Source organism: Oncorhynchus tshawytscha, linkage group LG08 (genome assembly GCF_018296145.1).
Source record: "Oncorhynchus tshawytscha isolate Ot180627B linkage group LG08, Otsh_v2.0, whole genome shotgun sequence".
Taxonomy (NCBI): Eukaryota; Metazoa; Chordata; class Actinopteri; order Salmoniformes; family Salmonidae; genus Oncorhynchus; species Oncorhynchus tshawytscha.
In genome coordinates this window covers 85,446,659-85,473,885 of record NC_056436.1, presented here as the reverse complement: position 1 = coordinate 85,473,885, position 27,227 = coordinate 85,446,659, and the positions used below count along the sequence as shown (strand labels likewise).

At 45.9% G+C, this 27,227-nt stretch overlaps 1 protein-coding gene across 1 annotated transcript in view; it reads right to left on the bottom strand.

Annotated features, from left to right (window-relative positions):
- The window catches only part of LOC112255864 (synaptopodin), a 71,002-nt gene extending 58,787 nt beyond the window's left edge, over nucleotides 1–12,215 (bottom strand). The window contains exon 1 of the mRNA XM_042326135.1: nucleotides 12,076–12,215. The gene's annotated coding sequence lies outside the window, so the exon portion shown is untranslated. The remainder of the gene's footprint in view (nucleotides 1–12,075) is intronic.
- Between the last annotated feature and the right edge of the window lie 15,012 nt (nucleotides 12,216–27,227).

The following is a 27,227-nucleotide window of genomic DNA, read 5'->3' as shown; positions in this document are numbered from 1 at the left end:
CTACTGTATTTTATTCTACTGTATTCTATTCTACTGTATTTTATTCTACTGTATTTATTCTACTGTATTCTATTCTACTGTATTCTATTCTACTGTATTTTATTCTACTGTATTTATTCTACTGTATTCTATTCTACTGTATTTATTCTACTGTATTTTATTCTACTGTATTCTATTCTACTGTATTTATTCTACTGTATTTTATTCTACTGTATTTATTCTACTGTATTTTATTCTACTGTATTTTATTCTACTGTATTTATTCTACTGTATTTATTCTACTGTATTTTATTCTACTGTATTTATTCTACTGTATTTTATTCTACTGTATTTATTCTACTGTATTTTATTCTACTGTATTTATTCTACTGTATTTATTCTACTGTATTTTATTCTACTGTATTCTATTCTACTGTATTTATTCTACTGTATTTATTCTACTGTATTTTATTCTACTGTATTTTATTCTACTGTATTTTATTCTACTGTATTTTATTCTACTGTATTCTATTCTACTGTATTTATTCTACTGTATTTATTCTACTGTATTTATTCTACTGTATTTTATTCTACTGTATTTTATTCTACTGTATTTATTCTACTGTATTTTATTCTACTGTATTTATTCTACTGTATTTTATTCTACTGTATTTATTGTACTGTATTTATTCTACTGTATTCTATTCTACTGTATTTATTCTACTGTGTTCTATTCTACTGTATTCTATTCTACTGCATTTATTCTACTGTATTCTATTCTACTGTATTTATTCTACTGTATTTATTCTACTGTATTTTATTCTACTGTATTCTATTCTACTGTATTCTAGTCAATGCCCCTCCGTCATTGCTCATCCTAATATTTATATATTTCTTAATTCCATTATTTTACTTTTTGATGTGTGTATTGTTGTGTATTGTTAGATATTACTGGACCTTTGGATCTAGGAACACAAGCATTTCGCTACACCCACAATAACATATGCATAAATATGTGTATGTGACAAATCAAATTTGTTTTAATATGTAGGACTCAAGTCTCCATCTCAACCAAAAAATGTAAATTAAATCAAATTAAACTGTATTTAACGTGCATTTAACTTGATATAGTCCTATTCTTGTACTTATATTTTTTTTCTTGTATTTTTTTGGTTGAAATGGGTATGTGAATCCAACATATCAATTGTTAATTTGTATTTGTAGACAAACTGGAATTAAAGACACACTCAGGGGCACAGAGGTACAAGAATTAAGCCAATATAAACCATTAATCACCTAGATGACCCACCCTAGTCACTATCACGCCCCAACCAGCACAGAAAATAAACAGCGGTCTCTGATTGGGAACCATATCAGGCCAATATAAACCATTAATCACCTAGATGACCCACCCTAGTCACTATCACGCCCCAACCAACACAGAAAATATACAGCTGTCTCTGATTGGGAACAACAGGCCAATAAAACCATTAATCACCTAGATGACCCACCCTAGTCACTATCACGCTGTTAATCACCTAGATGACTGATTGGGAAAATATACAGCTATTCTGAGTTTACTGTAACAATAACGGGGCGGCAGGGTAGCCTAGTGGTTAGAGCGTTGGACTAGTAACCGGAAGGTTGCAAGCTCAAACCCCCGAGCTGACAAGGTACAAATCTGTCGTTCTGCCCCTGAACAGGCAGTTAACCCACTGTTCCTAGGCTGTCATTGAAAATAAGAATTTGTTCTTAACTGACTTGCCAAGTAAAATAAATACAAATATTTTTTTTAAATCATAGAAAGTCTTCAGGGTCATAGGTCAGGTCAGTGGACATCTTCACAATCGCTGTAGTAATATGCACAGAATCTCAAAAGTCCTTATAAATCACTTGCACCATGTACTTTAGTGTAATATCAACTAACTCCAATCCAGGTCATTTGGTCCTGCTATTAGATCATAGCACAACGATAACACACAAAGATCATAGCACAACGATAACACACAAAGATCATAGCACAACGATAACACACAAAGTTGTGTTACACACTTTGATGTGCTTTTTTTGGGGGTGGGGGGGGGAAATCTCAATGATCAACATTATCTACCAAATATTACCAAATTCTCCACCACGTTGAAATGAGCTGGGCTACCTAGTGGGTACCTGATGTGTCCACACCCAAGACCAATGTGAGAGGAGGAAAAGGGTTGCATTGTTTAGACACAATGTCTGCTTAACAGAGTTGGCAGGGTAGCCTAGCGGGCGGCAGGGTAGCCTAGCGGGCGGCAGGGTAGCCTAGCGGGCGGCAGGGTAGCCTAGCGGGCGGCAGGGTAGCCTAGCGGGCGGCAGGGTAGCCTAGCGGGCGGCAGGGTAGCCTAGCGGGCGGCAGGGTAGCCTAGCGGGCGGCAGGGTAGCCTAGCGGGCGGCAGGGTAGCCTAGTGTTTAGAGCGGTGGACTAGCAACCGGAGGGTTGCAAGTTCAAATCCCCAAGCTGACAAGGTACAAATCTGTCATTCTGCCCCTGAACAGGCAGTTAACCCACTGTTCCTAGGCTGTCATTGAAAGTAAGAATTTGTTCTTAACTGACTTGCCTAGTTAAGGTTAAAAAAAAAATTGTAATTATTTTTTTAAACTTGCTCCATATCCCCTATATAGTACACTACTTACGTATTGTATACCATTTGGAACACATTAATGACAAGAGGTGTCTTTGATTCTTGTTGATGTGTGAAGGAGGGAGGACAGATGTGCTGACATCAATCTGGTTATCATCATTTCGATTTTACGACATCATTTTGAGTTTGCCACGTTTTATTTCATACACGATTTAGGTTTTGTATTATTCCGTTTACAGCATCATTCTGACAGATTTCATCACTAGGAAAGTTTGAGATACGGATGTTGACGACAGGTTTGTCACGCCTTGGTCTTAGTATTTTGTGTTTTCTTTAATTATTTGTTCAGGCCAGGGTGTGACATGGGTTTATTGTGTTGTCGTATTGGGGTTTTTGTAGGCATTGGGATTGTGGCTGAGTAGGGTTGTCTAGCATAGTCTATGGCTGCCTGAGGCGGTTCTCAATCAGAGTCAGGTGATTCTCGTTGTCTCTGATTGGGAACCATATTTGGGTAGCCTGGGTTTCACTGTGTGTTTTGTGGGTGATTGTTCCTGTCTTAGTGTTTTGTATTTCACCAGATAGGCTGTTTCGGTTTTCATAATTTCATTTCGTTAGTTTTGTAGTTTCTGTTTGTATAGGTTTTCCTTCATTAAAATATATCATGAATCATCATCACGCTGCATTTTGGTCCGATCCTTGTTCTACCTCTTCGTCAGAGGAGGAGATAGAAGAGAGCCGTTACAAGGTTGAGTACATTTCAACACGTTCACAGCAAGTTGATGTTTACGATCTTGGATCTACAAAGTGGCGACCATCTGTTCCGTTGAGGGACATCTGCTGGAAGAATGTCTAGAATTCGGTTCTGAAACAAATCTTTTAATATAATATGTAAATATTTGTTCACCACAAGACTGTGAACATGTGTTGGAGTTGGAATCGTTCAGACTGACATGACATCACTGGGGAAAAGAGTTACTAAATCTGGCAGGCAAACATAACCCGTATGTTCAATTGTCTTAATATATATCCCTCAAATCCAGAACGGCACTACCCCTTCAAAATTTAGACCAATTTAAGACAACTTCCTAGTTCAGAAAAACATGAGCAAGACGGCGCAAATGTCTTACTATCCTGGACTACACTACCTCTGTCTCTCTGTATTCAGAAATACCACTGACCCTACAGTGAAATCACCGGGAAAGCTTCCATCAAATCCCAAACTTCATAACACTCTTGGTTTCTCCTGATTCTTAACTTTAAAAAACAACATTTAAACCCTGAACTCCACAACCTCTGTTTTGTGTCCATATTCCAACAATCATAATGACCAATACGTCCACAGTCATGCTGCTTGGATGTGTTCTACAAACATCAACAGGTCTTATTATATCCCTCAAAAATCCTGAACTGAACTATACAACCCTCGTGTTTCGGTTTATTATTCAGAACAACTGTGGATAGTATCTCATGCAGGAGACTTGGTTCTGGGTACCGAGATTAGGTTTTTGGATGTGTGTAGAATTATGATGTAATTGTGGATTTTGAAGTTCAGGAACATCCCGCTATCCAACACTCACTGACCCCATCGCTCCCTGATCTCATCGCTCTCTGACCCCATCGCTCCCTGTCCCCATCGCTCCCTGACAGCATCGCCCCTGACCCCATCGCGCCGTGACCCCATCGCTCCCTGACCCCATCGCTCCCTGACCCCATCGCTCCCTGGTCGCATCGCTCCCTGACCCCCTGACCCCATCGCTCCCTGACCCCATGACCCCATCGCCGCCCCATGACCCCATCGCTCCCTGACAGCATTGCTCCCTGACAGCATCGCCCCCTGACCCCATCGCACCTGACCCCATCGCTCCCTGACAGCACGCCCCTGACCCCATCGCACCCTGACCCCATCGCACCCTGACCCCATCACACCCTGACCCCATCGCTCCCTGACCCCATCGCTCCCTGACAGCATCGCCTCCTGACCCCATCAACTACTCTCATACCTGGTGTCTGATGGCACCTTAGCTGCTTTATCCCCACGACCTTCCAATTACATGAAGCTTAACTTCAAAGGTGTTACAATGTACACAACACACACACACACAGCTTGTTTCATATTGTCAGTGTTTTCCCCAGGAAAAAGATACATTACTTTTTCCGGGAACATTTCACAGTTGTTCCTGTTATAATAGAAAATTAAGGATATCAACAGTAAACATGTAAGGAAACACCCACACAGCTGTCTATCATTTCACCTGTCGGTCAGTTCACCTGTCTATCATTTCACCTGTCTGTCATTTCACCTGTCTATCAGCTTACCTGTCTGTCATTTCACCTGTCTGTCAGTTCACCTGTCTATCATTTCACCTGTCTGTCATTTCACCTGTCTATCAGTTCACCTGTCTATCAGTTCACCTGTCTATCAGTTCACCTGTCTGACATTTCACCTGTCTATCATTTCACCTGTCTATCAGTTCACCTGTCTATCAGTTCACCTGTCTATCATTTCACCTGTCTATCATTTCACCTGTCTATCAGTTCACCTGTCTATCATTTCACCTGTCTATCATTTCACCTGTCTATCAGTTCACCTGTCTATCATTTCACCTGTCTATCATTTCACCTGTCTATCATCTTACCTGTCTATCAGTTCACCTGTCTATCAGTTCACCTGTCTATCATTTCACCTGTCTATCAGTTCACCTGTCTATCAGCTTACCTGTCTATCATTTCACCTGTCTATCAGCTTACCTGTCTATCATTTCACCTGTCTATCAGCTTACCTGTCTATCATTTCACCTGTCTATCAGTTCACCTGTCTATCAGTTCACCTGTCTATCAGTTCACCTGTCTCACCTGTCTATACCTGTCTATCAACTTCACCTACATTTCTGTCTATCATTTCACCTGTCTGTCAGTTCACCTGTCTATCAGTTCACCTGTCTGTCAGTTCACCTGTCTGTCAGTTCACCTGTCTGTCAGTTCACCTGTCTATCAACTTACCTGTCTGTCAGTTCACCTGTCTGTCAATTCACCTGTCTATCAGTTTACCTATCAGTTCACCTGTCTATCAACTTACCTGTCTGTCAGTTCACCTGTCTGTCAATTCACCTGTCTATCAGTTTACCTATCAGTTCACCTGTTTGTCAGTTCACCTGTCTATCAGTTCACCTGTCTATCAGTTTACCTATCAGTTCACCTGTCTATCAACTTACCTGTCTGTCAGTTCACCTGTCTGTCAATTCACCTGTCTATCAGTTTACCTATCAGTTCACCTGTCTATAAGATTACCGGTCTATCAGTTCACCTGTCTATCAGTTTACCTGTCTATCAGTTCACCTGTCTATAAGATTACCTGTCTATCAGTTCACCTGTCTATCAGTTCACCTGTCTATCAGTTCACCTGTCTATCAGTTCACCTGTCTATCAGTTCACCTGTCTATCAGTTCACCTGTCTATCAGTTCACCTGTCTATCAGTTCACCTGTCTATCAGTTCACCTGTCTATCAGTTCACCTGTCTACCTCAGTTCACCTGTCTGTCATCATTCACCTGTCTGTCAGTTCACCTGTTTGTCAGTTCACCTGTCTATCAGTTCACCTGTCTATCATTTCACCTGTCTATCAGTTCACCTGTTTATCATTTCACCTGTCTATCATTTCACCTGTCTGTCAGTTCACCTGTCTATCAGCTTACCTGTCTATCAGTTCACCTGTCTGTCAGTTCACCTGTCTATCAACTTACCTGTCTGTCAGTTCACCTGTCTGTCAGTTCACCTGTCTGTCAGTTCACCTGTCTGTCAGTTCACCTGTCTATCAGTTCACCTGTTTGTCAGTTCACCTGTCTATCAGTTCACCTGTTGTCAGTTCACCTGTCAATTCACCTGTCTATCAGTTCACCTGTCTATCAGTTCACCTGTCTATCAGTTCACCTGTCTATCAGTTTACCTGTCTATCAGTTCACCTGTCTATCAGTTCACCTGTCTATTTCACCTGTCTATCAGTTCACCTGTCTACCTAAGATTACCTGTCTATCAGTTCACCTGTCTGTCAGTTCAGTTCACCTGTCTACCTGTCTATAAGTTTACCTATCAGTTCACCTGTGTCTATCAGTATAAGATTACCTGTTTGTCAGTTCACCTGTCTATTTGTCAGTTCACCTGTCTATCAGTTCACCTGTTCTGTCAGTTCACCTGTCTATCAGTTCACCTGTCTATCAGTTCACCTGTTTCAGTTCACAGTTCACCTGTTTCAGTCAGTTCACCTGTCTATCAAGTTCACCTGTTTGTCAGTTCACCTGTTTGTCAGTTCACCTGTCTATCAGTTCACCTGTTTGTCAGTTCACCTGTCTATCAGTTCACCTGTTTGTCAGTTCACCTGTTTGTCAGTTCACCTGTTTGTCAGTTCACCTGTCTATCAGTTCACCTGTCTATCAGTTCACCTGTCTATCAGTTCACCTGTCTATCAGTTCACCTGTCTATCAGTTCACCTGTCTATCAGTTCACCTGTTTGTCAGTTCACCTGTCTATCAGTTCACCTGTCTATCAGTTCACCTGTCTATCAGTTCACCTGTCTATCAGTTCACCTGTTTGTCAGTTCACCTGTCTATCAGTTCACCTGTTTGTCAGTTCACCTGTTCACCTGTTTGTCAGTTCACCTGTTCACACCTGTCTATCAGTTCACCTGTCTATCAGTTCACCTGTCTATCAGTTCACCTGTCTATCAGTTCACCTGTCTATCAAGTTCACCTGTTTGTCAGCTCACCTGTTTGTCAGTTCACCTGTTTGTCAGTTCACCTGTCTATCAGTTCACCTGTCTATCAGTTCACCTGTCTATCAGTTCACCTGTCTATCAAGTTCACCTGTTTGTCAGTTCACCTGTCTATCAGTTCACCTGTCTATCAGCTTACCTGTCTATTAGTTCACCTTGGATGGGGCCACAGTGTCTCCTGACCCCTCCTGTCACAGCCTCCAGTATTTATGCTGCAGTAGTTTATGTGTCGGGGGGCTAGGGTCAGTTTGTTATATCTGGAGTACTTCTCCTGTTCTATTCGGTGTCCTGTGTGAATTCTCTAATTCTCTCCTTCGCTCTTTCTTTCTCTCTCTCGGAGGACCTGAGCCCTAGGACCATGCCCCAGGACTACCTGACATGATGACTCTTTGCTGTCCCCAGTCCACCTGGCCGTGCTGCTGCTCCAGTTTCAACTGTTCTGCCTTATTATTATTTGACCATGCTGGTCATTTATGAACATTTGAACATCTTGGCCATGTTCTGTTATAATCTCCACCCAGCACAGCCAGAAGAGGACTGACCACCCCACATAGCCTGGTTCCTCTCTAGGTTTCTTCCTAGGTTTTGGCCTTTCTAGGGAGTTTTTCCTAGCCACCGTGCTTCTACACCTGCATTGCTTGCTGTTTGGGGTTTTAGGCTGGGTTTCTGTACACTTTGAGATATCAGCTGATGTACGAAGGGCTATATAAATACATTTGATTTGATTTGACCTGTTTGTCAGTTCACCTGTCTATCAGTTCACCTGTTTGTCAGTTCACCTGTTTGTCAGTTCACCTGTTTGTCAGTTCACCTGTTTGTCAGTTCACCTGTTTGTCAGTTCACCTGTTTGTCAGTTCACCTGTCTATCAGTTCACCTGTTTGTCAGTTCACCTGTTTGTCAGTTCACCTGTCTATCAGTTCACCTGTCTATCAGCTTACCTGTCTATCAGTTCACCTGTTTGTCAGTTCACCTGTCTATCAGTTCACCTGTCTATCAGTTCACCTGTTTGTCAGTTCACCTGTCTATCAGTTCACCTGTTTGTCAGTTCACCTGTCTATCAGTTCACCTGTTTGTCAGTTCACCTGTCTATCAGTTCACCTGTTTGTCAGTTCACCTGTCTATCAGTTCACCTGTTTGTCAGTTCACCTGTCTCTCAGTTCACCTGTTTGTCAGTTCACCTGTCTATCAGCTTACCTGTTTGTCAGTTCACCTGTCTCTCAGTTCACCTGTTTGTCAGTTCACCTGTCTATCAGTTCACCTGTCTATCAGCTTACTTGTCTATCAGTCCACCTGCCTATCAGTTCACCTGTCTATCAGCTTACCTGTCTGTCAGTTTACCTGTCTGTCAGTTCACCTGTCTATCAGTTCACCTGTCTATCAGTTCACCTGTCTGTCAGTTCACCTGTCTATAAGCTTACCTGTCTATCAGTTCACCTGTCTGTCACTTCACCTGTCTATCAGTTCACCTGTCAATCAGCTTACCTTAACAGTACTGTCATACCATTCATCTGTCTACAGTATACTGCCATGCAGTACCCACTCTATGCAATACCCACTCTATGCAATACCCACTCTATGCAATACCCACTCTATGCAATACCCACTCTATGCAATACCCACTCTATGCAGTACCCACTCTATGCAATACCCACTCTATGCAGTACCCACTCTATGTAATACCCACTCTATGCAATACCCACTCTATGTAATACCCACTCTATGCAATACCCACTCTATGCAATACCCACTCTATGCAATACCCACTCTATGCAATACCCACTCTATGCAATACCCACTCTATGCAGTACCCACTCTATGTAATACCCACTCTATGCAATACCCACTCTATGTAATACCCACTCTATGCAATACCCACTCTATGTAATACCCACTCTATGCAATACCCACTCTGTAATACCCACTCTATGCAATACCCACTCTATGCAATACCCACTCCATGTAATACCCACTCCATGTACTAATAGAATAATGTGATATGTGAGTATGAATATCAGACGAGTGAGAGAGAGCATTCCTGAGAGGATTTCAGGTGTATCCGTTACCTATGCCATATTATTCAGGCTAGTGCATACCTTGACTGACAGGTTGCCATGGCAAACCCCCGGGGGCTGTAGGTACACACACACACACAGCACAGACAGGGGTCTAGCAGGATCTACTCTACTCTTTCCTGTTCAGACACAAAGGGCCATTTAATGACTTCCAAAATAATTTTGGGTTTTGCTCAAAAAAATTGCATTCCTGGTTTGTGATTCCTCTTCAGAAGAGGAGGAGGAGGAGTGAGAAGAATGAGGAGGGAGGGGGGCAGTGATAGCCCCGGCATGCCTTGGCTTGTGTTGGAGGTGATGACTAAAAATCAAAACAACGTCAAGCACAGACTTCAATCAACCTCAGAAATTATGTTCTCTCTCTCTCTGTCTCTCTCTCTCTCTCTCTCTCTCTCTCTTCTAGCTACAGCTGCCTTCCTCGCTCTCCTCTCTCTCTCTCTCTCGCTCTCCTCACTCTCCTCTGTCTCTCTCTCTCTCTCTCTTCTAGCTACAGCTGCCTCCCTCGCTCTCCTCCTCTCTCTCTCTCATATTTAGTCTCCTACATTATGTGATAATAAAGCCTGTAATTCAGTGTGTGAGATATGAAACACAGCCCACACCGGGAGCTGCGGGTGGAGAACTTTAAATAATGATTAAATGATAAATAGATTACCTACAATAGGTGTGTTAAACACAGCATTCCAAGAGTTTCTTTCATCCAAAACTCTCAGAAGATGGAATAAAAGACGTAAGAGTTTAGATCTTCAGAGAAGGGAGGTGCTGAAATATTTAACAACAATATAAACGCAACATGTAAAGTATTGGTCTTGTGTTTCATGAGCTAAAATAAACATTTCCAGAAATGTTCTATATGCACAACTAGCTTAATTATCTTTTTTTTCTGCACAAATCTGTTCACATCCCTGTTATCTCTGCCAAGATAATCCATCCACCTGACAGGCGTGGCATATTAAGAAGCTGATTAAACAGCATGATCATTACACAGGTGCACCTTGTGCTGAGGATTGGTCTCCCAATCACAGCTCAATGTGATACAGCCTGAATTTGAACCAGGGACTGTAGTGTCACCTGTTACACTGAGATGCAGTGCATTAGACCGCTGTACCACTCGGGTGCCCGAGTAAAAACTTTAAAATTGTTGCATGTTGTGTTAATATTTGTGTTCAGTGTATGTGTGGGCTGGGCAGCACTCTGAAACAACAACATAAAAGCCATTGTGAGAAAAATGTGCCAAAAATAAAATAAAATGTTTTGGCATTGTGCCAGCATCGTTCAAGCAAAATGATTAATTAGCTGTTTATTAAAAGTTATGTAAAGGTATATTACATTCCCAAGACATCAACACAGTTACCTGAATAAATGAGGTGTCGATTTCATGGCATCAACTTGAATACGTTACGTCTGTAATAACCAATTAATTAATTAACATAGGGTATAAAAACGGACTGTTATGGCTCTCTCTGACTGTTATGGCTCTCTCTGACTGTTATGGCTCTCTCTGACTGTTATGGCTCTCTCTGACTGTTATGGCTCTCTCTGACTGTTATGGCTCTCTCTGACTGTTATGGCTCTCTCTGACTGTTATGTTACTCTACACTGCTACAAGACTCCACACAGTCACAGTCAAGACAATACAGTCTCCAGCTAGCTACCCCTCCATCTGTTACATCCTCTAACGTTACTCTACACTGCTACAAGACTCCACACAGTCACAGTCAAGACAATACAGTCTCCAGCTAGCTACCCCTCCAACTGTTACATCCTCTAACGTTACTCTACACTGCTACAAGACTCCACACAGTCACAGTCAAGACAATACAGTCTCCAGCTAGCTACCCCTCCAACTGTTACATCCTCTAACGTTACTCTACACTGCTACAAGCCTCCACACAGTCACAGTCAAGACAATACAGTCACCAGCTAGCTACCCCTCCATCTGTTACATCCTCTAACGTTACTCTACACTGCTACAAGACTCCACACAGTCACAGTCAAGACAATACAGTCTCCAGCTAGCTACCCCTCCATCTGTTACATCCTCTAACGTTACTCTACACTGCTACAAGACTCCACACAGTCACAGTCAAGACAATACAGTCTCCAGCTAGCTACCCCTCCATCTGTTACACCCTCTAACGTTACTCTACACGGCTACAAGACTCCACACAGTCACGGCTGCTCTAAGTCCCTAACTGGGACTGGCCACATCAAGGCTCCACACAGTCACAGTCAAGACAATAGGCTAGTCTATCAGTGACAGCTCTAGCTGACCGCAGTGGTAATGTGACCACCAGTTAATTAGCCAGCCCCCTCTGCAAACCTACAGCCTGCACAAAGGGAAAGTGACTAAATAGCATCCGACAGATGTTTGTCATCAGTTAGTTCAAAGGTTAACGTATCAGAGTTCATGTCCCCCCCCATTTGTATTTATTTTCAGTCCCATGCACTCTCTTCCCCCGGGAGAGATAGAGTCTCACAACTTAAAGATCGACGTCATTAACTGTAGGTAAAACTCAAAGTACAAGTCCACGTGCATCTAAACGTTAATGCGCCAAAAAGTCTAATCTAGCCACTACAAAGCAACCGATTGGAGATGATTCCTGTATAACAGATAGCAGCTGTACACTAGTAGTTGCAGCTCACCTGTACTCCCGGTGGGTCTGTGTGTGCGAGGTGTGTGGCTAGTTTGTCCTGCCCCTTTTTAGCTCCTCAGGGCTCCCTCTTCTACCTCTGTCTGGGTCGAACTCTCTCATACCTCTCATATCTCTCTCTCTCTCTCTCTCTCTCTCTCTTTCTCTCTTGCTCTCTGAGTAGGACTTCCCCCCCTTCCCCTCTCGCTCTCTGAGTAGGACTTCCCCCTTCCCCTCTCACTCTCTGAGTAGGACTTCCCCCTTCCCCTCTCACTCTCTGAGTAGGACTTCCCCCCCTTCCCCTCTCACTCTCTGAGTAGGACTTCCCCCCCTTCCCCTCTCACTCTCTGAGTAGGACTTTCTCTCTCTTTCTCCCTGAGCAGGGCTCTGTTCTCATCTCTCTCTCTTTCTCTCTCGCTCTCTCCTCCTGCTCCCTCAATTGAATAAGACAGAGGGGAAAGAGAGAAGGGGAAGGGAGAGGAGGGGGGAGTGGTCGTACTTGGAGCACAGTAGGCTCTTTGTCTGGCCTCCTGTTCATATGGTTTCCTTCATGCTTGCATACTGAACACGTTATGCCATCATATATTTTCATATTCAATACAGGGATGTATGGGGCGGACCTAGGAGGGAGCCCCCTCTCCTCCCCCCATCCCCCCTTTTCAACCCTGTTTTTCCCTCCATAACATCAGGGACAAGAATCTGCCGAACAAAGGATGAAATATATACGCAAGGATATTTAACTATAAAGTGGTACCAAAGACCAAGCATCAATTAAGAGCCAGTTGTTTACATGGTGTTGTGAGTTACAGAACAGAGAGGTCACCTGTCGAGAACAGGGGAATATTTCCTCTAGAGATTTAGATCAGTAGACAGACATAGACCACGGGACAGAAGGACAAAAGGGTTCCAAAAGGGTTCTTCAACTGTCCCCTTCTTGGGTCCAGGTAGATTTTCTGCGGGGGGGGTGGGGGTTCAAGTAGAACTATTTTGGGTTCCAGGACCCTCAGTGACAAGGATTCTACATGGAATCGGAAATGGTTCTCGTCCAACTTAAGGTGTCATTAAATGAAATGCATCTCCCTCCCCAACGTAAAAAAGATACATATATATTCACATATCTGTTCCCATTCATTGAATGGCCGTTGCACAGTTTTGATGCTGGAATTATATTATAGTTGGAAATGATGAACATGTGCATGTCACATATATGTAGGGAATCAGGAAGCAGCTGCAGAAGGAGGAGTTTAATAACAACGATGAAAGGCAAATGAACAACACAGAAGATGCGTAATGAACATAAAAACAAACCAATGCTCCCTGATGACTGAGGCTACTGAGGGTTAAATAAAGGGAAGGTAGTCAAGGTGAAGTCCAGGGGTGGATGTGATGGGGAGTAGATGCGTTCTGGAGGGCAGACTGCAGGAGCGACTTCCCTCTCCAGAGCCTGGCGGATGTCCACATCTATGTACCAAAATACAGGGCCAACGATACGGGAGGACGGATTGACGGGCTAGAGGGCACTTACAGGACTCTCAACCGGCGTGAAACCACAGGGTACGGAAAAGCAGGTCCTCCGGCATCCCGGTCCCCAGGCAGTAATTTTCATCTTCGACCAGGAGATGGTGGGGTTGATGATGTAAAGATGTAAAGTGTTGATGAGGAAGGGAAGGCTTTCCTGGTGCATGGCGTCCCACTGTGAGGGTTAGGGGCGCTGTGATGTGTGTGATTGTGCCAGATCCAAATGGCTGTTTATCCAGGGCTTGGACCGGAAAAAGGTAGAGGAGAACGGGTAAGAGGTTATGTTCAGGGAGGAGGCAAGGGCCTGGTCGATGGAATTCCCCGCGGCACTGGAGTCCACTACAGCTGTAGAGACAACACTTGAAGGACAGCCAGCCAGTGAAATGGAAACCAGAAAGGGTTTGGCGGAAAACGATGAAAATGGAAAACTCACACCTACCCTGGGAGACGGAAGGTCAAGGGGTCGCCCCTCTGAAGCTGGCGCCCCTTCTGGTCACAATACGGACAGAGCCCCAGCTGTCTCCGGTGATGCCGCTCTGCTGCGGAGATGTGTGTGACCCTTACCTTCATGGGTTCAGGCTCTGCCTCAGGACAGCCGAAGGAGGGAAGCGAGTGGTGAGGTGGGCACCGGTGCTCCCAAAGAAGTTTATCCCGGCGATCCCAGAGAAGTCACTCACCTCCCTCTCTGCCCTCTGGAGGATGGTCGAAGATCCCCTGAACAGAGCCATGAACCTCTCACAGGAACCCATCTCCTCCTCTCCTCTCTCCCAGATGGCCGTAGCCCACACCAACACCCGCCCGGTCAGCAGGGAAAATATCGTGGACCTCTCGGTGGTGGGGGCTCCCGTCTGATTGGTGAAATAGAGGGAGCACTGGAGTAGAAATCCAAGGCATTTTGATGGAGTAAGTCATACTTTTCCGGCAGGGACAGTCAGGCATCGCTGACCTGGGCGGACGGCTGTGTAGGCTTGGGGACTGGCTCAGTGTGACAACCAGTTGTAGGAGGCATAGGGGTATTGAGAACCTAGCTGGTGGAGTCGAGGCGGTGGAGAACGAGGAGGACCTCCTTCAGGGCGGTACCCAGTTGCACCAGCTGGTTGTGGTGTTGGTGGAGTAGATGATCCTGTTTCTTGACCGTCTGGAAGATGGTTTTATCCTTTGCTGCTTCCATAAGACGAGGCAGTATTCTGTCACGTCATACGCAGGGAGTCAGGAAGCAGCAAGCAGCTTAATAATAACAAAGATTCAAGGCAACTGAACAAAACAGGAGATGGGTACTGAACATGAAAACAAACCAAAACTGTCTGATGACTGAGGGCTACTGAGAGTTAAATAAAGGGAAGGTAATCAAAGTGATAATGAAGTTCAGGTGTGTGTAGTAAAGGAGAACAGGTGTAGGTAATGATGATTCTTTCTATAAGCCTACAGCCTACAGAGATTCTAGATTCCAATACCCACTGGACACAAACTGGTTGTGTGTAGTAAAGGAGAACAGGTGTAGGTAATAATGATTCTTTCTATAAGCCTACAGCCTACAGAGATTCTAGATTCCAATACCCACTGGACACAAACTGGTTGTGTGTAGTAAAGGAGAACAGGTGTAGGTAATGATGATTGCCAGGACCTGTGGTTAGTAGACGGGTGTTTCTTTCTATAAGCCTACAGCACCACAATTGAATGAATTATTACTTACATTATTATCTGCTCCAGAGTAGACCCACAACTCATCCAAATGGAATGAAACGTTCAACATAATTTTTTGCCATTATTCAAATGACATTTTCACTGCAGTTTACAACCTAGAGTAGAATTGAACTCAATTGTACGAACTTGAAAATGATAACGTAAGTAATAATTTATTGAATTGTGGTGCTGTAGGCTATTCTAGGTAGGATCATGTTTTTGTCCATAAACAAGATCAATAGGGGAGATTTCTGAGCTGCTTGTCTTCACTGTTCTTTAATGCGCAATGGCGCACCTGGCCTCTCCGCTACACCTGGCCTCTCCGCCGCACCTGGCCTCTCCACCGCACCTGGCCTCTCCGCTACACCTGGCCTCTCTGCTACACCTGGCCTCTCTGCTGTACCTGGCCTCTCTGCTGTACCTGGCCTCTCCGCTGCACCTGGCCTCTCCGCTGCACCAGGCCTCTCCGCCGCACCAGGTCTCTCCACCGCACCTGGTCTCTCCGCTGCACCAGGCCTCTCCGCCACACCAGGTCTCTACGCTGCACCTGGTCTCTCCGCTGCACCAGGCCTCTCCGCTACACCTGGCTCTCCGCTGCACCAGGCCTCTCCGCTGCACCAGGCCTCTCCGCTGGCCTCTCCGCCACACCAGGCCTCTCCGCTACACCAGGCCTCTCCGCTGCACCTGGCCTCTCCGCTGCACCAGGCCTCTCCGCTACACCAGGCCTCTCCGCTACACCAGGCCTCTCCGCTACACCTGGCCTCTCCGCTACACCAGGCCTCTCCGCTACACCAGGCCTCTCCGCTACACCAGGCCTCTCCGCTACACCAGGCCTCTCCGCTGCACCAGGCCTCTCCGCTGCACCAGGCCTCTCCGCTACACCAGGCCTCTCCGCTACACCAGGCCTCTCCGCTACACCAGGCCTCTCCGCTACACCAGGTCAGGCCCTGGTCTCTCCACTGCACCAGGCCTCTCCGCTACACCAGGCCTCTCCGCTGCACCAGGCCTCTCCGCTACACCAGGCCTCTCCGCTACACCAGGCCTCTCCGCTACACCAGGCCTCTCCGCTACACCAGGCCTCTCCGCTACACCAGGCCTCAGGCCTCTCCGCTACACCAGGCCTCTCCGCTACACCAGGCCTCTCCGCTACACCAGGCCTCTCCGCTACACCAGGCCTCTCCGCTACACCAGGCCTCTCCGCTACACCAGGCCTCTCCGCTACACCAGGCCTCTCCGCTGCCTGTCAGCTATTTATATTGAAAATTGGTGCATATTTGAATGCTTTTATGTGTGGTATGATTGCAAGTTAGCCTGTTGTAGCTCTGGACAAATTACCACTATTGGCACAATGGACAGAAGGCAGGTAGACTATATTGACCTATGGTGTAGTAAACGAGCTGAAAAGCGTAGTGCATAAGAGAAGTACCAAAACAACTTGATGGCTGATGCAAGCAGAAGAGGAAATGTGACTATATGTGACTCATCACCTGGATTCGGTCTTATGTAGCAACATTTGTACTTCTGTTTTTTACTTTGGATAAAAGTAGAGACTCAGAGCTACAAAATGGTATATTATACACTGTAGTTGAGGAAACAATGGGAAAATAATTCTGCTTTGAAAGGTGATCAACTTGTAACCTCTCTTTTGACAAAACCGTCTTTCAATGTTTTGATACTAGTATTGGGGACCTTCTTTGTCAACATCCATTCAGCACGGTTCACACCCTTAGCCCCACCCATCTCTTTAAGGGTTCACACCCTCTTAAGCCTTAGCCCCACCCATCTCTTTAAGGGTTCACACCCTCTTAAGCCTTAGCCCCACCCATCTCTTTAAGGGTTCTCACCCTCTTAAGCCTTAGCCCCACCCATCTCTTTAAGGGTTCACACCCTCTTAAGCCTTAGCCCCACCCATCTCTTTAAGGGTTCACACCCTCTTAAGCCTTAGCCCCACCCATCTCTTTAAGGGTTCACACCCTCTTAAGCCTTAGCCCCACTCATCTCTTTAAGGGTTCACACCCTCTTAAGCCTTAGCCCCACCCATCTCTTTAAGGGTTCACACCCTCTTAAGCCTTAGCCCCACCCATCTCTTTAAGGGTTCACACCCTCTTAAGCCTTAGCCCCACCCATCTCTTTAAGGGTTCACACCCTTAGCCCCACCCATCTCTTTAAGGGTTCACACCCTCTTAAGCCTTAGCCCCACCCATCTCTTTAAGGGTTCACACCCTCTTAAGCCTTAGCCCCACCCATCTCTTTAAGGGTTCACACCCTCTTAAGCCTTAGCCCCACCCATCTCTTTAAGGGTTCACACCCTCTTAAGCCTTAGCCCCTCCCATCTCTTTAAGGGTTCACACCCTTAGCCCCACCCATCTCTTTAAGGGTTCACACCCTCTTAAGCCTTAGCCCCACCCATCTCTTTAAGGGTTCACACCCTCTTAAGCCTTAGCCCCACCCATCTCTTTAAGGGTTCACACCCTCTTAAGCCTTAGCCCCACCCATCTTTTTAAGGGCTCACACCCTCTTAAGCCTTAGCCCCACCCATCTCTTTAAGGGCTCACACCCTCTTAAGCCTTAGCCCCACCCATCTCTTTAAGGGTTCACACCCTCTTAAGCCTTAGCCCCACCCCTATCTCTTTAAGGGCTCACACCCTCTTAAGCCTTAGCCCCACCCATCTCTTTAAGGGTTCACACCCTCTTAAGCCTTAGCCCCACTCATCTCTTTAAGGGTTCACACCCTCTTAAGCCTTAGCCCCACCCATCTCTTTAAGGGTTCACACCCTCTTAAGCCTTAGCCCCACCCATCTCTTTAAGGATTCTCACCCTCTTAAGCCTTAGCCCCACCCATCTCTTTAAGGGTTCTCACCCTCTTAAGCCTTAGCCCCACCCATCTCTTTAAGGGTTCACACCCTCTTAAGCCTTAGCCCCACCCATCTCTTTAAGGGTTCACACCCTCTTAAGCCTTAGCCCCACCCATCTCTCTAAGGGTTCACACCCTCTTAAGCCTTAGACCCACCCATCTCTTTAAGGGTTCACACCCTCTTAAGCCTTAGCCCCACCCATCTCTTTAAGGGTTCACACCCTCTTAAGCCTTAGCCCCACCCATCTCTTTAAGGGTTCACACCCTCTTAAGCCTTAGCCCCACCCATCTCTTTAAGGGTTCACACCCTTAGCCCCACCCATCTCTTTAAGGGTTCACACCCTCTTAAGCCTTAGCCCCACCCATCTCTTTAAGGGTTCACACCCTCTTAAGCCTTAGCCCCACCCATCTCTTTAAGGGTTCACACCCTCTTAAGCCTTAGCCCCACCCATCTCTTTAAGGGTTCACACCCTCTTAAGCCTTAGCCCCTCCCATCTCTTTAAGGGTTCACACCCTTAGCCCCACCCATCTCTTTAAGGGTTCACACCCTCTTAAGCCTTAGCCCCACCCATCTCTTTAAGGGTTCACACCCTCTTAAGCCTTAGCCCCACCCATCTCTTTAAGGGTTCACACCCTCTTAAGCCTTAGCCCCACCCATCTCTCTAAGGGTTCACACCCTCTTAAGCCTTAGACCCACCCATCTCTTTAAGGGTTCACACCCTCTTAAGCCTTAGCCCCACCCATCTCTTTAAGGGTTCACACCCTCTTAAGCCTTAGCCCCACCCATCTCTTTAAGGGTTCACACCCTCTTAAGCCTTAGCCCCACCCATCTCTTTAAGGGTTCTCACCCTCTTAAGCCTTAGCCCCACCCATCTCTCTAAGGGTTCTCACCCTCTTAAGCCTTAGCCCCACCCATCTCTTTAAGGGTTCTCACCCTCTTAAGCCTTAGCCCCACCCATCTCTCTAAGGTTTCTCACCCTCTTAAGCCTTAGCCCCACCCATCTCTCTAAGGGTTCTCACCCTCTTAAGCCTTAGCCCCACCCATCTCTCTAAGGGTTCTCACCCTCTTAAGCCTTAGCCCCACCCATCTCTTTAAGGGTTCACACCCTCTTAAGCCTTAGCCCCACCCATCTCTTTAAGCGTTCTCACCCTCTTAAGCCTTAGCCCCACCCATCTCTCTAAGGGTTGATCTGACTGTTCTGTATTAACTTGCCAGCTACTTCCAGATTGTCCGTTTGTAAATTCAGAGCGTTTCACGTTCAGAGCACACACTGGACACCCTGCCCAATAAGTAGGGTTGTTCTGAAAGCTCTAAACTCACAACGACAGTCAAGCACCCAAGATTACTGGCTAACATTGGCTAGCTACTTCCAGACACATAATGAGAGAACACTCCACTCTGACCATTTTACTCCCCCTAGCAGAGCTGGATAGGCAGTTTCATGTTATCCAGAGCGTTGGTGAATGTAACTGTCCTGCTGGCAACAATTGAATTACGCGTTGTTGTCGATGTATACTGACACTGGACATATTCAACGGGTGTTGAGTGCTCAAAAATTAATCAGTTATTCTGTGCTCTGACACACTAAGACGACAGTCTTTTGTTAAGAAATGTAGCTAGATAGCTAGCTAGGTAAACAATGAATCCCAACGCATTACATAACGTTAGTTAGCGAGCCAGCCAGCTAACGTTAGCTAGCTAGCTAACAAAAAACACTAACTTGAAATGAAAATACTTTGTCAAAATTAGAGTGGAGTCTTTTGTTAAGACATGTAGCTAGCTAGCTCAACAATGGACCATAATCACAACTCATGATGTTACTACCCTGCATGAATCTGCAGGTAGCTAACCAACCAGGTTATATGGCTATAACTAGTCAAGCATATGTGTCTGAGATACGAAGAATAAGATCATACACATAACGATAGCTAGCGACCCAGCCAGCTAACATTAGCTAGCTAACAGTACACTTGAAATGAAACCACTTCCTGTCAAAATTTGAAATGTGTAATATCTGAAAATGTAGCTAGCTAGACTATCTTACCAGTATACATAATGGTTGGACGGGTCTCCTGCATGATGCCATGCATGGTTGCCCTTAGTTTGAAGATGTAATCCAGACTGGTGTTTTCTCCGTCTCCTTAGCTATCATAGCTCGAATTCCACTGATTTCAAAACTCGGTCCTCCAGAAAGTGAAGATTATACACATACACTTAGCTAGTGAGCTAGACAGATAACTTTAACTAGCTAACAGTACACATTAACTTGACATTAGATTTATGCAGTTTTACTACGAGATACATTGTTTTTTAAGCTACGTTCAACACAATTACCTAGACATACTGACCAGCTCCAATAGACAGACACATGCTATACGGTAGACCAATCCAAACTCATTTCTCAGCATGTCCAGCCCACTCATTATCTCAGCCAATCATGGCTAGTGGGAAGGTTGCTCACTTTGTCTGTGGCTAAACCAACTAGGCCCTTAATTTAACAATTGTAATCGTATTTACAGATGGCGTACACGTTTGATATTAAGGGACATGAAAGTTCACATGTCCCAGAAGGCATTTCTGCCAAAAAAACACATTTTGATAAAAACTATATTTTTTTTACGTTCAAACGGCTCTCCTGTGAAGTCGTGACTTGCGACATACTGTACGCCTAGTTTCCCAAATCGGGTCACATATGGAAGACATTATATATTAAAACTGGAAAAATGTTGACTGTAAATCAGGGAAAAAATACACTACCTTCCCCTGTGTCCAATAACAAAACACACAACCCTCTCAAAAGCAAAAAAAAAGAGTTAGATAACCCGTCCCTATTTTGGAACCCCTACCCCAGTAAATGTCGAACTGTCCCTAATCATACTACTTGGGTTCAAACCAACCCGGTCCCATAGGCTTAGCAAAATAGAAAAGTAATTTGGCAGATAAAGCACTGTAGCAATAGTAAGTTAATCAGGCTACAGCCATATAGCATAAACTCAATTTCCTTAATGGTGCATTTCTTCTACCCGCGGTACACTGTTTTGAAACAGGGCTTTTTAGAAGCTACTAGAAGTTAGAGTATACCTCCCTCCCTCTCCCCACCCAACTCCCTTCATACCTCCCTCCCTCTTCATTTGACGATACAGCAGTAGCAATAAAGGAATATAACATCTATAGAAGAGACAGACATGCTTATGGGGGAGGTGTTGCTGAATATTCAGAACCATATTAGAGAATATTTTATGTGAAGTGTTATTGAAGTGTTGTGGTTGCAGGTTCACTTGGCTCATCTAAAGACTTTTATTTCGGGGTGTTGCTGTAGGCCACCAAGTGCTAACAGTCAGTATCTCCATAATATGTGTGAAATGCTTGATAGTGTATGTGATGTAAACAGAGAGGTCTACTTTCTTGGGGACCTGAATATTGACTGGTTTTCATCAAGCTGTCCACTCAAGTGGAAGGTTCTCACTGTGACCAGTGTCTGTAATCTGGTTCAGGTTATTAATCAACCTACCAGGGTGTTTACAAACACTACAGGAACAAGATCATCCACATGTATCAATCACATTTTTACTAATACTGTAGAACTTTGTTCTAAAACTACTGTATATCCGTACCCATTGGATGCAGTGATCAAAATATAGTGGCTACATCCAGGAAGACAAAGATCCAAAAGCTGGAAAATGTATAAGAGCATGCAGACACTGCACTTGATGAAATTGCTTCTACCAATTGTGAGGTGGCAGGTAGCCAAGTGGTTAGAGTGTTGGACTAATAACGGAAAGGTTGCAAGATCAAATCCCTGAGCTGACAAGGTACAAATCTGTCATTCTGCCCCTAAACAAGGTGGTTAACCCACTGTTCCTTCTCTTTGAAAATAAGAATTTGTTCTTAATTGACTTGCCTAGTTAAATAAATGTTATTGATAAACATGCACCTGTTGAGAAAACTAACTGTTAAGGCTCCATGGATTGATGAGGAATTTAAAGAACTGTATGGTTGAGTCTGGTTGCACATCTGATTGGCTGACTTTCTGCAAATCAAGAACTTATGTGACTAAACTAAAAAAAAAGTAGAAACTGTATTACGAAGCCAAGATCAATGATATAAAGAATGATTGGAAAATCGTTGGAGAACTTTAAATTAAATTATCAGCGGAAAGACAAATTCAACTCCATATTTCACCAAAATCAGATGTCTTATTCATCACAAAAACATTTGATGTGGCCATTTAGTTTAATGATCACTCCATTGGCAAAGTGGCCAAACTAAGGCAGGAAATGCCAACAACGAACAGTGAGCCATCATATTATATATAATATATATGTATTAAAAAAGAAATGATTAAAGAAAAGCATTGCAAGTTTGGATTTTGTAAAGTTAGTCTGGGAGAGGTGGGAAAAACTATTATTAACAACAAACCTCCTGGCATTGACAACTTAGATGGAAAGCTACTGACGATGGTAGTTGACTACAGCCACTCCGATCCGTCATGTCTTTAATCTGAGCCGAGAGGAAAGTATTTGTCCTCGGGCCTGGAGGGAAGCCAAAGTCATTCCGCTACCCAAGAATGGTAAATCGGCCTTTACTTTTCCAAAAAGCAGACCTATCAGCTCTTAGCAAACTATTGAAAAAAAGTGTGTTTGACCCAATACAATGCTATTTCTCTGTAAACAAATTAACAACAGACTTTCAGCATGCTTATAGAGAAGGGCACTCAACATGCACTGACACAATATGACTGATGATTGGTTGAAAGAATTTGATAATAAGAAGATCGTGAGAGCTGTCCTGTTAGATTTCAGTGAAGCCTTTGATATTATTGACCATAACCTGTTGTTGAAAAAATGTATGTGTTATGGCTTTTCAACCTCTGCCATACCGTGGATTCGGAGCTATCTATCTTATAGAACTCAAAGGGTTTTCTTTAATGGAAGCTTCTCTAATGTCAAACATGTAACGTGTGGTGTACTTGCAGGGCAGTTCTCTAGGCCCTCTACTCTTTTCAATTTTTTACCAATGACTTGCCACCATTGGCATTAAACAAAGCATGTGTGTCCATGTATGATGATGATTCAACCATATATGCATCAGCAACCACGGCTAATGAATTCACTGAAACCCTTAACAAATAGTTGCAGTCTGTTTTGGAATGGGTGGCCAGTAATAAACTGGTCCCGAACATCTCTAAAACTAAGAGAATTGTATTTGGCACAAATCATTCCCAAAGTGCTAGACCTCAGCTGAATCTGGTAATGAATGGTGTGGCTGTTGAACAAGTTGAGGAGACTAAATTACTGGCCGTTACCTTAGATTGTAAACTGTCATAGTCAAAACATATAGATTCAATGGTTGTAAAGATGGGGAGAGGTCTGTCCGTAATAAAGAGATGCTCTGCTTTCTTGACACCCAACTCCCTCCATACCTCCCTCTCTCCACCCAACACCTTCCATACCTCCCTCCCTCTCCCCACCCAACTCCCTCCATACCTCCCTCCCTTCCTCTCCCCACCCAACTCCCTCCATACCTCCATCCATCTCCCCACCCAACTCCCTCCATACCTCCCTCCCTCTCCCCACCCAACTCCCTCCATACCTCCCTCCCTCTCCCCACCCAACTCCCTCCATACCTCCCTCTCCCCACCCAACTCCCTCCATACCTCCATCCATCTCCCCACCCAACACCTTCCATACCTCCCTCCCTCTCCCCACCCAACTCCCTCCATACCTCCCTCCCTCTCCCCACCCTACTCCCTCTCTTCCTCTCTCTCCATACCTCCCTCTCCCAACCCAACTCTCTCCATACCTCCCTCCCTCTCCCTCAATACCTCCCACCTTCCCTCTCCCCACCCAACTTCCTCCATACCTCCCCCTCTCCCCATCAAACTCCCTCCATCGCTCCCTTCTCCCCACCCAACTCTCTCCCCTGATGTCTCTCTCTCTCTCTCTCTCTCTCTCTCTCTCTCTCTCTCTCTCTCTCTCTCTCTCTCTCTCTCTCTCTCTCTCTCTCTCTCTCTCTCTCTCTCTCTCTCTCTCTCTCTCTCTCTCTCTCTCTCTCTCTCTCTCTCTCTCTCTCTCTCTCTCTCTCTCTCTCTCTCTCTCTCTCTCTCTCTCCCTCTCTCTCTCTCTCTGAGGTCTTTTCCTTTTCCTCTCTCTCTCTCTCTCTCCCTCTCTCTGCTGGTGTTCCTCTCCTAGGGGGCAGCTGTGTGTGTGGGAGAGAAAATTAAAGAGTGAGGGAGCGAGATGAGACGAGAGGAAATGCTAGCACACATTCCATCAACAGAATGAGGGGGCTTTTGCTGCAAATATATATATATATATATATATATATATATATATATATATATATATATATATGTATATATATTAGAGACAGAGAGAGAGAGAGAGAGAGGCTTAGAATTTCCTAACTGATCTGTTTTTCATTCCCTCACAAGTCAGCTAGGTTCTTCCCTCCACCATGCAGAGGAGAGGTTATTACAGAGAATGTGTCCCAAATGGCACCCTATTCCCTATATAGTGCACCCTTAAGGCTCTGGTCAAAAGTAGTGCACTACATAGGGTATATGTGTCCTTTGTGACACAGCCTTGATCCCTGGCCCGCTCTGATTAAAATCATACACATCTCCTCTGGTCTGGTCTGCTCCTTAAGTCACTACACTACCACCAGACTCCATCAGCTCGGCTCACTGTAGGTAATATGATACAGCCATGGGACAGTTCAAAGGAGCTGTATAGTAACAATAGTGATGGAGGGGACTGGGGGAGAGAGGGAGAAGGGGGCTGGGGGAGAGAAGGAGAAGGGGGCTGGGGGAGAGAGGGAGAAGGGGGCTGGGGGGAAGGGGGCTGGGGGAGAGGGAGAAGGGGGGGGGGCTGGGGGGGGAAGGGGGCTGGGGGAGAAGGGTGGGCTGGGGGAGAGAGGGAGGAGAAGGGGGCTGGGGGAGAGAGGGAGAAGGGGGGCTGGGGGAGAGAAGGAGAAGGGGGGCTGGGGGAGAGAGGGAGAAGGGGGCTGGGGGGAAGGGGGCTGGGGGAGAGAGGGAGAAGGGGGGCTGGGGGAGAAGGGTGGGCTGGGGGAGAAGGGGGCTGGGGGAGAGAGGGAGAAGGGGGCTGGGGGAGAGAGGGAGAAGGGGGGCTGGGGGAGAGAGGGAGAAGGGGGCTGGGGGGAAGGGGGCTGGGGGAGAGAGGCAGAAGGGGGGCTGGGGGAGAAGGGTGGGCTAGGGGAGAAGGGGGCTGGGGGAGAGAGGGAGAAGGGGGGCTGGGGGAGAGAAGGAGAAGGGGGCTGGGGGAGAGTGGGAGAAGCTGGGGCTGGGGGAGAGAAGGAGAAGGGGGCTGGGGGAGAGAGGGAGAAGGGGGCTGGGGGAGAGAGGGAGAAGCTGGGGCTGGGGGAGAGAAGGAGAAGGGGGCTGGGGGAGAGAGGGAGAAGGGGGCTGGGGGAGAGTGGGAGAAGCTGGGGCTGGGGGAGAGAAGGAGAAGGGGGCTGGGGGAGAGTGGGAGAAGCTGGGGCTGGGGGAGAGAAGGAGAAGGGGGCTGGGGGAGAGGGAGAAGGGGGCTGGGGGAGAGAGGGAGAAGGGGGCTGGGGGAGAAAGGGAGAAGGGGGCTGGGGGAGAGATGGAGAAGGGGGGCTGGGGGAGAAGGGGGCTGGGGGAGAAGGGGGCTGGGGGAGAGAGGGAGAAGGGGGCTGGGGGAGAGAGGGAGAAGGGGGGCTGGGGGAGAGAGGGAGAAGGGGGGCTGGGGGAGAGAGGGAGACACTGTATATAGCCATAGTATTACATTTTTACTTTTGTGAGTGTAAAGTTTACTATTCAATTTTTATTGTTTATTTCACTTTTGTTTATTATCTATTCCACTTGCTTAGGCAATGTAAACATACGTTTCCCATGCCAATAAAGTCCTTGTGAATTGAATTGTAATTTAATTGAGATAAATATTATAGTTGTCCACCATGGTTTGAAGCACATTAACCTTATGTTAACATTTGGAATTTGAGAATTTATGTACGAGCATTTAGTATCTGGTTTCAAGTAGTAGTATTCAAAGGGTATGGGACACACATGCTTCTCTACAATGCAGCATCAATAAGAAATAATACAAGATGAGAATCTGAACATGAAGGGCTCAGTAGGATACAATAAACACATTTTAGCATCAGTATGCTAAAGTGTGTTCAGCAGTCAGATGGCTTGTAGGGAGGGAGGGGGACCTTGATGATGCTGCAGGCCTTCCTCAGGCACCGTTTTTGAGTTGATGTTCTGGATGAGAGGAGCACGGTCCCAGTGATGTCCTGGATGAGAGGAGCGCGGTCCCAGTGATGTCCTGGATGAGAGGAGCGCGGTCCCAGTGATGTCCTGAATGAGAGGAGCACGGTCCCAGTGATGTCCTGGATGGGTGGATCCCCCCGCTGGAGGGCCAGGCGGTTGTGGATGGAGCAATTCCTGCACAAGGCCGTGATGCAACCGGTCATGACGCCCTCGATGGCGCAGTGGTAGTATTTGGAGAGGATCCGGGGTTGGTGGGGGGGGTTCTTCAGCTATCTTAGGAAGTAGAGTCAGATGTGTTGGTGCTGCTGGTCCATTTGTGAAGTCCTTGTGATTTGGACACAGAGGAACTTAAAGCACTCACACATCGATAGCCCTGAAGTGCTTTGAACGGCTGGTCATGGCAACACATTTTCTCCATTATCCCAGACACCCTAGACCCACTCCAATTTGCATACCGCACCAAACTGATCCACAGATGATGCAATCTCAACTGCACTCCACACTGTTCTTTCCCACCTGGATAAAAGGAACACCTACGTGAGAATGCTGCTCTTTCCCACCTGGACAAAAGGAACACCTACGTGAGAATGCTGTTCATTGACTACAGCTCAGCGTTCAACACCATAGCGCCCACATAGCTCATCACTAAGAAGAAGGACCCTGGGACTAAACCCCCCCCCCCCTCAGGTGGTGAGGGTAGGCAGCAACACATGCTTCACGCTGACCCTCAACATGGGGGCCCCTCAGCGGTGCATGCTTATCCCCCTTTTGTACTTCCTGTTTACCCACGACTGCGTGGCCGCGCACAACTTCAACAGCATTGTTGCGTTTGCCGACAAACATGACGGTGGTATG